We start from the raw sequence: 13,048 nt of genomic DNA, 5'->3' as shown, positions 1-13,048 counted from the left end.
TGATAGGAGTATATGTGTCCATTTTATGGTTAGATATAGGTATACTATATCTAAAGCAAAGGGTGATTACACCACCTTGCCCCAGCTGTCTTACCAGCCAGTTGTGTCTGTTTAGATGGCCAGCCAGGGGTGGCATAATACATGCTTCAGCCCCTGGTAGGCCCTGGGTACACCTATGCCCTGGGTACCTAAGGTACACTGTACAGGGACTGATAAGGTGGCCCAGTACCAATTGGTAAATGCACCTAAAGTACATGGATGTCAATTTAGAGAGAGAACAGCTAGGCTGTGGGTCTGATTAGCAGGCCCACAGCCAGGGAAAGTCGTAAACCAGTGAAGCAAAAAGCAAAAATCTGGGGTGACCATAGGATTGCAGACCCTACTCTCCTACAGTTCTTCTTTTGCAGTATTGTTATTTTTTGTTTTCCTTTAATTGGAAAGGGATGTGTTATGCCCTGCATAGTTATTCTATGTTCCACACTTCACCCTTTCTTCCTGCTGCTCAGCCAATGTGCATGTTCACTGTAGAATATTGGGAATGCAGTGATGCAAGAAATGTTGGATGTCTGTGTGAGTGAGGAATGACAGTTAAAGAGAGAGAGGGGCTGAGCAGCAGGCAGGCTGCTCCTGGTGAGGTTTGCTACTACAAGGGGTTTCCTTCTACATGGAACTAATGGTATGACTACTGGTTCATCTACTTATACTTCACCTGTTACCTGGACTACCTGTTTGTTGTACTTACCAACCATCTGGATGTACTTGAATCGACTACAGATTAAAGGTACATGTTAAATCTACTTGGCTACCAGTGTCTACTTCTGCCACAGGACACAACAGGAAGCTTCTCAGCCAAGGGTTCTGTATGCTGTGGAATGAACGGATCATCCCGATTCTGTCTCAGTAACTGGCACTGCATGTCAAAGTATGACCACTCCATGACACGGGTGCCAATGGCAAACATAGCCAGGATGCCAAGACTTAATGACAAAAACATAAAACTCAACAACAAAGAATAATCAATGCTGGTAGCAGTAGGAGAGTGTTAGTGGTAAGACTAGGTTGCAACAAGGGAATGTGAGGAGCATGACTGTTCCACTGCCCTGTTAGAACAGATGAACTCTGAAGGTGCTCAGCCCTACTTCTACTACTACTTGTCCCTTTGTATTCTATAGGACATCTCCAGACAAATGTGAATTACTTTATGGAGTAAGAATCCGAAAAGCAAATGATCAAAACATCATGCTCGCTATTCGAGAAGTAGTTCCCTTCACAAGAAGAGCACCTATCAAAAGCACCAGTAAGATACCTAAGATAATCATTAGGTAAAAACTTAAATGCAAAATAAAGGCAAAATGGGCACGATCTTCACCCAAAACAAAAACAAACGGTAGCCCTACAAAACTGTTGACGAAAGACTGAAGTAAATAATAAAAAAATCTTTCAGAATCGCCTTTAGAAAAGCTGCTGTGTTCAATGATCAGTCTTACTGGCCCTTTAGAACATAATGAGAAAGTGCAAATTCTGGGACGCATAAAGGTACAGTGCGGATTTGCACTCAGTTTATAGCCTATGCTAGAAGCTACAATTTCCCTTCAGTTATTAAATTTAAAAAAACACGTTAGAACAAAAGAGAGGTCAGTCTAATGTTCCCTACTATGGACCAGTATGTTTAATTGGTTACATGTAGTTAAACAAAAATAGGACAGAAATGGTGCCTCTTTTTGGCGTTTCTTTTAATCTGAATGCATTTTCGAGATTAAAAATGTTATTTTAAAAAGTCGAGGAGGAGGGGGTTCAACCGAGTCTGGAGATTTTTACCATTGTTTAACCCCTTCGGGGCTGATGACGAGCTGGGCTCGTCATGGCGTAGCCTCCTCGCACGCTCATGACGAGCCCAGCTCGTCATAAGCCCCACCCTCGGGGGAAGCGCCAGCGCTCCCCCCGAGTCAGCCCGATTTTTTTAGTTTCTGCGGGGATGGCAGGGGAAGACCTTCCCCTGCCTCCCCCCGCCCTCCCCGCCCGCGTCATCAATGACGTCAGCGCGCGAGGCGCGCTGACGTCACCGGAGGCTCCATTTGTTTACCGACGCGCAGGGAAGCCATTTGCTTCCTGCGCGTCGGATTGCAAACAGGTTAGTTTTGCGGCTGGGGCGGGGGAGATTGCAGTATTACTTCTAAGGAGGGAAAGGAAAGGCTTTTCCTTTCCCTCGGTGGCATTTTAGAGGTTTCCTGCTGCACGATCGTGCGATCGTGCAGCAGGAATGTTAGGGATTTTGGTTTTTTTTTGATTGATGATCAATTTCGTAGTTCGGGGAGCGGCCCCTTGGGGAAGGGTCGCTCCCCTTGTTGGGGGAACATTATCTATGAAGTCTTCTCTTGGCTGCAATGTTGTTGAAAGGCCGTTTTTTCTACAAAAATGCTGATGGGGGTCATTTATAAAGTAAAATAATAGTGCTCATTGTAATGAAGGATGCAAGTGCCTCTGTCCTTCATTACTTATACTGATGTGTGTTTCTGAAGTGGCTAAAAAACACACCTGTGCTGCCTAGGCAAAGCTCACTAGTGTTTTTGGCCTGATGAATGTTTTTTTTTGTGTGCTGCTTTTCAAACACATGCTTTGTCTCCAGTGACCATGTGTGTGTTACTATGCCATGTGCGAAGGGGTCCCTTGAGTGAGCTGTCCATCATTGTGGGAAGCTCACAAATGTTTTTGGGCTGTTGATTGTTACCTGAATTTGTGCTGCAACTCTAGCGCCATCTTTGTCTCCATTGACCATGGGTGTGTTACTATGCAACTGCACAAATGTGCGCAGGGGTCCCTTGAGTGAGCTGTCCATCATAGTGGGAAGCTCACAAATTTTTTTGTGTTGATGATTGTTTTCCTGAGTTTGTGCCGCAACTCGAGCGCCATCTTTGTCTCCAGTGTCCATGTGTGCGTTACTATGCAATTGCACAGATGTGCGCAGGGGTCCCTTGTGTGAGCTGTCCATCATAGTGTTTGGGGTATGCACGAAACATGTCGACGATAGGAGTTGATAGGTACATCTGGACACATTACGTTTAGGGCAGCCTATCTTTGCACCCCGTTTATTACCACCTAGAGGCAAGAATAAAGTTTATTGTAAACCTACTGGGCAGGTATTTCACACATCACATAGGCCACTCCTCAAATACACATGCACCACACATAGTCTAATAAAGTGCTCCTACGTAACTTTCGCAAGTCGCAGCACGCCCCAGCCCGTAGAGGACTGGGATGGCCCCAATGATGAAGCATGTCACCGTGGGGCAACCCTGGTGAGTGAGGGGACACCTAAAAGAGGAGCATTTCTCCCCTTTTTTGTACACAATACCATATTTTCACAATCGACCCCAGTGTGTGTTGGTTGTTATCTGAATAAACTAGCAAGGCTCTTAGGTATCTGGAAGCAGAGACCATTTGTTCATCATAGTGGGAAGTTCACAAATGTTTTTGGGCTGATGATTGCTTTCCTGAGTTTGTGCTGCAACTCGAGCCCCATCTTTGTCTCCAGTGTCCATGTGTGCGTTACTATGCAATTGCACAGATGTGCGCAGGGGTCCCTTGTGTGAGCTGTGAATCATAGTGGGAAGGTCACAAATGTTTTTGGGCTGATGAATGTTTTCCTGAATTTGTGCTGCAACTCGAGCGCTTGCTTTGTCTCCAGTGTCCGTGTGTGTTACTATGCCATCGCACCAATGTGTGCACAGGTCCCTTGAGTGAGCTGTCCATCATAGTGGGTAAATTTAGGAAAGATGGTGCACTCCGCTAGTTGGTGGGCGTTGCCAAACGGGGATCTTCTGTGTGAGTTCACATGCCTCTTATGTGTATAAATGGTCAGAGACTGTTGAGAGCAGCAGATGGGGAGAAAGAAGCTCCTGGTTATAGGAACTGTTTTAGGATTGCGCTTGTGAAAATCAAGGATGCAAGTGCCTCTGTCCAGCATCGCAGTGAACCACAGTAATTCTGTTGTCCCCCTCCCCCTGAGAATCCCTGATGATGTCAGCGCGCACAGCACGCGCCAACATCTTCAGGGATTCCCAGGCGGTCGGGAAGCCATTTGCTTCCTGCGCCTGGAGGTGTTAGGTTGGTTTTGAGATATTTGGGGGGGTTTGCAAAGAGGCATCAGGGGAGAGGTAAGTGATTTTCCTCTCTTCTGATGTCTCTTTGCAGGGCATTTCTGGCTCACGGTCGCGCACAGCATTGCGATTGTGCGGTGGAAATGCCCCCACTAGCACCAGGGATTTTATTTTAGATTGTAGGAAGTGACCCATTGTGCAAGGGTCGCTTTCAGGTGGGTCGGATTTTAAATTTAGATTTTCTGGCCTCCCCCCCCGGTGGGCAAATCAACCCGTACTTTTGTCCGTTTTGCCCTTTTGGATGGCCCATCTGTGTGGATGTGATTTTGGGGGTAAATTTGTGTATTGTTTATTCATTTGTTATGTTGTTTGTGAAATGTAGTATTAAATTATTTTTTTTCTTCTTTGTTTTTGATCCAGGCTTTTGCTGTTTGTATTGGTGTAGGTTGTGGTTCGGTTAATGCTGGTTTTGCAGCTTGTGTAGTTGCATGTGCTTGGTAAGTAAATGTTTTTTGTACTATTTTTCCTAGATAAATGTGTTGTTATGAAAAGTGAAGTTATTGCTGTGTGTGTGGCTTTGTGTTTCTTGATTGTTGACTTTTTTTTTTGTATTGCTGCTTGATGTGTACTTTGTCTAATCTATACTTTTTTTTTTCTTTCCAGTGGGATTTCCTTTCTTTTTGCTGTGTTTCAGCAGAGTAGGTGCTGGTGAGTCTTCTTATATTTGGTTAGATTTGAATTGTTTTTGAGTGTATTGATTTTTGTGTGAAGACTCTACCTTGTTTACTTCTTCCTTTGCACAGTGTAGGTTGTTGTTCACTTGTGTGTGTAGTCATCTTGATTTGTAAGGATAATGGCTGCTTGCAGGATTACTGCTAAGCAGGTTGTTAGTTTGCTTTTTGAGTCTTCCTCTGACCATGGTCCAGACACTGACTCCGATTCGGAGCATGAGGTAGGTGCAGAAGATTCAGGCAGTGAGTTTTCTCTTCGCATGGTATCATCGGATGATGATTCTTCTTCTAGTGCTGATGAAGTGCCTGTGGTAGAGAGGGACATTGATGTGCCGGTAGAGAGGCAAGAGCCATGTGAGCGGCAGCCTAGGTCCTCAAGGTTTCCCTTTTTTTCACGTCAGGAACAGGCAAGTGTGGTAAAGGCTGCGCCCAAAAGGTTTCACATTGCTGTGGTGCGCCAAAGGTTATCTGGTGCTGCTAGTCTTCCTGTTGTAGAGCAGCATGAGGCATCTGGTGCTGCTAGTCTTTCTGTTGTTGTTGAGCAGCAAGTGGCATCTGGGGATGCGAGTTCTTCTGTTGATGTTGAGATGCAAGAGGCAGCTGGGGATGTGAGTTCTCCTGTTGGTGAAGAGATGCAAAATGTATCTGGGGATGCTAGTATTCCTGTTGGTGTAGTGCAGCAAGAGGCATCTGGCCTGCAGGCTAGGGTGGCTTCTTCTCCTCATGTTAGTGATGACGTCTGGGTTGCCCCTGGCATGGTGCAGCCGGAATTGCCAGACTTCACTGGTGTTCCAGGGTGTAGAGTGGATACTGACAATTTTTTGCCAATTCAATATTTTCAGTTGTTTTTTGACGATGAGTTTTTGCAGGAGATTGTGGAGCAAACTAATTTGTATGCAGAGCAGTATTTGAGGGACCACAGTGCCAGCCTTAAGCCCCATTCCAGAGCTACCCATTGGTCTCCCACATATGTTGAAGAGATGAAGAAGTTTTTGGGATTAACTTTTTTGATGGGCTTGCTAAGGAAGCCATCAATGTCTTCTTATTGGTCCACTAGTCCCTTGATGGCAACATCTATATTTCCAGCAGTTATGACTCGTGATCGATATATGCTTCTTCTTCGCATGATGCATTTTGTTGATAATGATTTAGCGTTGCCACGCGATCACCCTGATTGTGACCGTCTTTTTAAGATTCGGCCTGTCCTTGATCACTTTGTTGATCGTTTTCCTGAGATGTTTGCACCTGGAAGAGAAATAGCTGTGGACGAGTCTTTGGTATTGTTCAAGGGCCGCTTGGTTTTTAGGCAATACATTCCTAGTAAGAGGACACGCTATGGCATCAAACTGTATATGCTGTGTGACAGTGAGACTGGATATGTTTATAATTTCAGGGTGTACACCGGTAAGGATTCCAGCATTAACACTTCTGCTTGTGCGTCCACTTTTGGAGTGACTGAGAAAATTGTGTGGGAACTAGGTAGACGATTATTTAACAAAGGCCACCATTTATATGTAGATAACTTCTACACTAGTGTGCGTTTGTTCAAGGAGTTGGCCAAAGTGGGCACTGTTGCATGTGGCACGATGCGCAGTAACCGGAAAGGTTTTCCAATAGAACTTGTTTGCAAAAGGCTTGTGCGGGGACAGTCTACTGCATTGCGATGTGGGAAGCTTCTAGCTGTGAAGTTTTCAGACAGGAGAGATGTTTACATGCTGACTACTATCCATGACGAAAGCACTGAAGCTCTGCCAGTTCGGGGCGAGACTGCTGAAGTGCGTAAACCTGTGTGCATTTTAGACTATAATAGGCACATGGGTGGTGTTGACAGAGTAGATCAGAGGTTGGAACCTTATGCTGCTCTTCGAAAGGCTTACGTTTGGTAGAAGAAGTTGGCTATCCATCTTTTCCACTTGGCATCCTTTAATGCTTTTGTTGTTTTCCAGAAATCTTGTCCTGAGTCAAAGATGCCTTTTGTTAACTTTCAGGAGACTATAATAGGCAGCCTTGTACTAGTGGAACAGGCAAGTGTGCCAAGATTTGGAGTGGTGGAGGAAGTGGCTAGACTGAAAGATCGCCACTTTCCAGAATACATTCCTCCCACAACTGCAAAAGACAATCCCACTAAAAGATGTAGAGTCTGTTGGCGAAGAGAAGTGCGGAGGGAGTCTCGTATGCACTGTCCTGACTGTCCTTCAAATCCTGGATTGTGTGTGCCAGCTTGTTTTAAATCGTACCACACACAAAAGAAGTTTTGGGAGTTTCATTGAGCTTGTAAGTGTACTGTCTGGTCTGTTTTCTGTAATATTTTTTTGTTTGCTTTTAGGTTTCCATTAGTGCAAAGCATTTAGGTTTTGAATTTGTGTTAGCAGATTTGTAGGTTTCTACATTTGATTTGCGGTATTTCTTTAAAAAATTCTAATTTCGATGGTGGTGTGTGCAGGATTGTGCTTGGATTGTTGGTGTGCGTGGACTGGCGCTTGGCTGGTGGTGTGCGTGGTCTGGTGCTTGGCTGGCATAGTGCATGGATTGGAGTTGTGCTGGGGGGGTGAGTGGATTTTTGCTTGGCTGGCTGAGTGCATGGTTAGGTGCTTGGCTGGTGGTGTGAGTGGATGGCGCTTGGCTGGTGGTGTGCGTGGTCTGGTGCTTGGCTGGCATAGTGCATGGATTGGAGTTGTGCTGGGGGGGTGCGTGGATTTTTGCTTGGCTGGCGGAGTGCATGGTTAGGTGCTTGGCTGGTGGTGTGAGTGGATGGCGCTTGGCTGGTGGTGTGCGTGGTCTGGTGCTTGGCTGGCATAGTGCATGGATTGGAGTTGTGCTGGGGGGGTGCGTGGATTTTTGCTTGGCAGGCGGAGTGTATGGTTAGGTGCTTGGCTGGCGGTGTGAGTGGAGTGGTGCTTGGCTGGCGGCGTGTGTGGAGTGGTGCTTGGATGGTGTTGTGTTTGTGGAGTGGCGCTTGGCTGGTGGTGTGCGTGGAGTGATGCTTGGCTGGTGGTGTGTGTGGAGTGGTAGTTGGCTGTCGGTGTGCGCTGAGTGGTGTTTGGCTGGCAGTGTGCATGGTCTGGTGCTTGGATGGTGGTGTGGGTGGACTGGCGCTCGGCAGGCGGTGTGTGAGTAGTTACTTTCTGTTGGTCAATACACACACTGCTAGTTGAGTGACACTCCACACAGTCCATCATTTTGTGTAGTTGCAGTGTCAGAAATGTGGGCGTGTGAAAGTGATGGGCCCTTGAATGGCGCTGTTTGCTGGTGTGAGTGTTGAAATGTGATGGGTCCGCGGCTGGCGGTGTGAATGTTTTGTATGTGTCACGCGTACGAAAGGTGTATGAATGGCCTGTAAAGAGGTTGGTGCCTTGACGTGGCTTTACAGCTCACGAGCAGCGAGTCAGTGGTTCAGTTTATCATACTTTCAATTATACGCAGTTTATTTCATTTTTGATTAAATTACTTGCGTATCCAATTGTATGTACTGAATCATCACTCACCCTCGTGCCAAATCCAACCAGTATGTGTGTGTGCTTGCGGATTAGATGGGTGTGCAGTAATAATTGTTTTTTTTCTCTTTCTGCAGTAGGGTGTACCTTGCCCCTTATTGTGATTGTTGTTATGTGTTGCTTTTCCATTCGGATGGTGTCAATGGTCTGGTTTGTATCAGGTATGAAAGGTGCGTGAATGGCCTGTAAAACGGTTGGTGCCTTGTCGTGGCTTTACAGCTCACGAGTTGCGAGTCACTGGTTCAGTTTTTATGCATTTATTTATTGACAGAGTATTTCATTTTTTTGAAATATCTTGTTAATAAAATTTTATGTACTGAACCATCACTCGCCCTCGTGCCAAATCCAACCTGTATGTGTGTGTCTTTGAGGAATAGATAGCCGTGCTTGAATGTTTGACTTTTGAGTAACTCTGTTAAGGTGTGGTATCCTTTTACTCGGGAGAACAAGGGGAGCGCAGGGTGGTAGGACTTTTTTGCCGGCACGGCGATCCCACGCCAAAATGTTTGGAAAATTGCTATTTTTACCTATTTTTAAGGTTTGCAAGGAGTTCTGGGTAGGAAAACATTGGTGGACCCACACATGCCATACCTCCCTGGACTCTCCCGGGTGTCTAGTTTTCAGAACTGTTTGGGTTTGCTACTTTCCAAAGAATACCACCCACCCCGGCACAAAAACTCAGGTGCCTCCCCCCCAAAAAATCAAAGTTATATTGCTTCAGGGTATTTTATATTCACCACTGTTAGATTTGGACCTTTTCCTGTTGCAGCCACTATGGCTACCCACGCAAGTGAGGTACCGTTTTTATCGGGAGACCTGGGGGAATGCTGGGTGGGAGGTAATTTGTGTGAGCCCAGTGATGCCACGCTTTCCCAGACTACAACGTGTGAAAAAATTGATTTTTTTCTGCTAAAATTGAGGTTTGCAAGTGATTCTGGGTAAAGGAACGTTGGCGGATCCACGCAAGCCATACCTCCTTGGAAGCGCCCGGGTGTCTACTTTTCAGAAATGTGTGGGTTTGGTAGGTTTCCATAGATGGCTGTCTCGCACGGGGCCAGAAACCCAGGTAACCCCTAAGTCCACCAGCTTTTGCAAGAGGGGTTACCTGGGTTTTTGGCCCCGTGCGAGACAGCCATCTAGGGAAACCTACCAATCCCACACATTTCTGAAAAGTAGACAACCGGGGGCTTCCAAGGAGGTATGGCTTGCGTGGATCCTCCAACGTTCCTTTACCCAGAATCCCTTGCAAACCTCATTTTTTGCATGGAAAAAATCAGTTTTTTCACACGTTTTAGTGTGGGAAAGCGTGGCATCACTGGGCACACACAAATTACCTCCCACCCAGCGTTCCCCAAGGTCTCCCGATAAAAATGGTACCTCACTTGCGTGGGTAGGCATAGCGGCTGCTTTATGAAAAGGCCCAATTCATACTGTGGAGACGAAAACATTACCTTTAGCAAAATAATCTTATTTTTTGAGGGGGTCACCTGAGCTTTTGGCCCGGGGCTTGGCAGGCATCTTTGGAAACTACCAAACCCAAACAGTTCTGAGAACTAGACACCCGGGGGAGTCCAGGGTGGTATGGCATGCGTGGGTCCCCCAATGTTTTCCTACCCAGAAACCCCTGCAAACCTGAAATTTTGGTCAAAAAACCCACTTTTCCATACTTTTTTGGGTGGGATCTCGCTGCCGGAACAAATGTCCTACCACCCAGTGTTTCCCTTGTTTTCCCGAGTAAAATGATACCTCACTTGTGTGGGTGGGCCAAAGGCATGTGACTTAGGCTGGGGTGCTTAATTTGTAAAACGTAAATATGAGTAAAAACTACTTTTTTCAAAATTCATTTTTGGCGTATTCTGCTTTGGGGCACCCACACAAGTGAGGTATCCTTTTACTCGGGAGAACAAGGGGAACGCAGGGTGGTATGACTTTTTTGCCGGCCCGGCGATCCCACGCCAAAAAGTTTGGAAAAGTGCAATTTTTACCTAATTTTAAGGTTTGCAGAGAGTTCTGGGTAGGAAAACATTGGGGGACCCATGCATGACATACCTCCCTGGACTCCCCCGGGTGTCTAGTTTTCAGAACTGTTTGGGTTTGCTACTTTGCAAAGAATACCACCGAGCCCCGGGCCACAAACTCAGATGCCCCCCCCCAAAATCAAGGTAGTTTTGCAATAAGGTAATGTAAATTCACCACCGTACGATTTGAACCGTTTCCTGTTGCAGCCACTATGTCTACCCACGCAAGTGAGGTACCATTTTTTTCGGGAGACCTGGGGGCACGCTGGGTGGGTGGAAATTTGTTGATCCACGCAGATTCCAGAACTTTCCACCACAGAAATGTGAGGAAAATGGGGTTTTTTGGTCAAATTTTTATGTTTTCAAGGGATTCTGGGTAACAAAACCTGGGGGTAGGCAGGCGAGTCACCCCATCCTGAATTCCCCTGGGTGTCTAGTTTTCAAAAATGTATAGGTTTGCTAGGTTTCCCTAGGTGCTGGCAGAGCTACGGCGCAAAAACAAAAGGTAGTCTTTTTGTCCGAATCGTGCTAAATTTCACTGGGAAATTGAGGTGCGACCATGCTGCGTTTTGCACTGTTTCATGTCGCAGCCACTATGCCTACCCACGCAAGTGAGGTACCATTTTTTTTGGGAGACCTGGGGGCACGCTGGGTGGGTGGAAATTTGTTGATCCACGCAGATTCCAGAACTTTCCACCACAGAAATGTGAGGAAAATGTGTTTTTTTGGTAAAATTTTTATGTTTTCAAGGGATTCTGGGTAACAAAACCTGGGGGTGGGCAAGCGAGTCACCCCATCCTGAATTGCCCTGGGTGTCTAGTTTTCAAAAATGTATAGGTTTGCTAGGTTTCCCTAGGTGCTGGCAGAGCTACGGCGCAAAAACAAAAGGTAGTCTTTTTGTCCGAATCGTGCTAAATTTCACTGGGAAATTGAGGTGCGACCATGCTGCGTTTTGCACTGTTTCATGTCGCAGCCACTATGCCTACCCACGCAAGTGAGGTACCATTTTTTTTGGGAGACCTGGGGGCACGCTGGGTTGGTGGAAATTTGTTGATCCACGCAGATTCCAGAACTTTCCACCACAGAAATGTGAGGAAAATGTGTTTTTTTGGTCAAATTTTTATGTTTGCAAGGGATTCTGGGTAACAAAACCTGGGGGTGGGCAGGCGAGTCACCCCATCCTGAATTGCCCTGGGTGTCTAGTTTTCAAAAATGTATAGGTTTGCTAGGTTTCCCTAGGTGCTGGCAGAGCTACGGCGCAAAAACAAAAGGTAGTCTTTTTGTCCGAATCGTGCTAAATTTCACTGGGAAATTGAGGTGCGACCATGCTGCGTTTTGCGCTGTTTCATGTCGCAGCCACTATGCCTACCCACGCAAGTGAGGTACCATTTTTTTCGGGAGACCTGGGGCCACGCTGGGTGAGTGAAAATTTGTTGATCCACGCAGATTCCAGAACTTTCCACCACAGAAATGTGAGGAAAATGTGTTTTTTTTATCAAATTTTTATGTTTTCAAGGGATTCTGGGTAACAAACCCTGGGGGTAGGCAGGCGAGTCACCCCATCCTGAATTCCCCTGGGTGTCTAGTTTTCAAAAATGTATAGGTTTCCTAGGTTTCCCTAGGTGCCGGCAGAGCTAGGGTGCAAAAACTACAGGTAGGCACTTTGCCAAAAAAGGGTCAATTTGTAACTGCTAAATTTAGGTGTGACCACGTTGCATTTTGCGCCGTTTCCTGTCGCAGGCACAAGGCCGACCCACACAAGTGAGGTACCGTTTTTATCGGGACACTTGGGGTAATTCAGATTTGTAAATCAACTGTTATTACCAATTGAGCTTTCATGGATTTCTCCCTTTGAATGAAAGACATTGTGTAAAAAAAAATCTTTATGAAAAATGACCAATAATTCTCATGCTAGTATGAGTATTCCCAACTTTGAAAATGTGCAATTATATACTGTTTCTGAACTCTATAATTTGTACCCAATTCAGAAATACATAGGTGTCTTTCATACAGATTATTCCATGTATACATTTTCCAAGACAAAGTGCACTATACCCAGTAAATGAAAAAATACCATTGCAAGTTGCTGCTCAGTTTTTGGATCTGGGTTCGTCGGGTTCTTAGTGAAACTACAAGTCCTATATATCCCCACAACCAGGAAGGTCTAACGGATGTAACGGTATATTGCTTTCCAAGAGCTGTCAAAATTAGAAAAAGTTATAGGTGAAAACGTTGAGACAAAAGGCTGTTTTTTTCAACAAAATTTCAAATATTCCAATATCTAACTGTTAGTTTCTATAACGAAACCTTCATGGATTTAGACAAATGACCCCTTTCTGAATTCAGAATTTTGTCTACTTTTCGAAAATGTAAAGCTTTCCAGGATCCATTATTGCTTTCAAACTCATTTCTACCATTAACTGGAAGGAGGTGGAAAGCTCTAAAAATAGCAAAAATAGGCTATGTCCCAGAAAAATGCCAAAACTGAGTGAAAAATTTCGGTTCTCTGACAAAAGTCTGTCATTCCCTGAAAGCTGAGAAAATGGAGATTTCAGCCCCACAAACCCTTTTGTGATACCATTTTCAGGGAAACACCCAGAGGCTTTCATTTGCAGCCCGTTTTTCCCATTTTTCTGAAAAAAACAAAAAAATCACTATATTTTGGTTAATTTCTGGGCCCCCTCCAAGGGAATCCACAAACCCTGGGC

At 45.5% G+C, this 13,048-nt stretch overlaps 1 protein-coding gene across 3 annotated transcripts in view; it reads right to left on the bottom strand.

Annotated features, from left to right (window-relative positions):
* Positions 1-13,048, bottom strand: part of TOP1MT (DNA topoisomerase I mitochondrial) — a 1,348,974-nt gene that overhangs the window by 903,926 nt on the left and 432,000 nt on the right. The gene's annotated exons all lie outside the window — the stretch shown is intronic.

This window comes from Lissotriton helveticus, chromosome 4_1 (genome assembly GCF_964261635.1).
Source record: "Lissotriton helveticus chromosome 4_1, aLisHel1.1, whole genome shotgun sequence".
NCBI classification, from domain to species: domain Eukaryota; kingdom Metazoa; phylum Chordata; class Amphibia; order Caudata; family Salamandridae; genus Lissotriton; species Lissotriton helveticus.
Note: the sequence above shows the minus strand (reverse complement) of the source record. Positions and strands in the feature narration are given on the sequence as shown.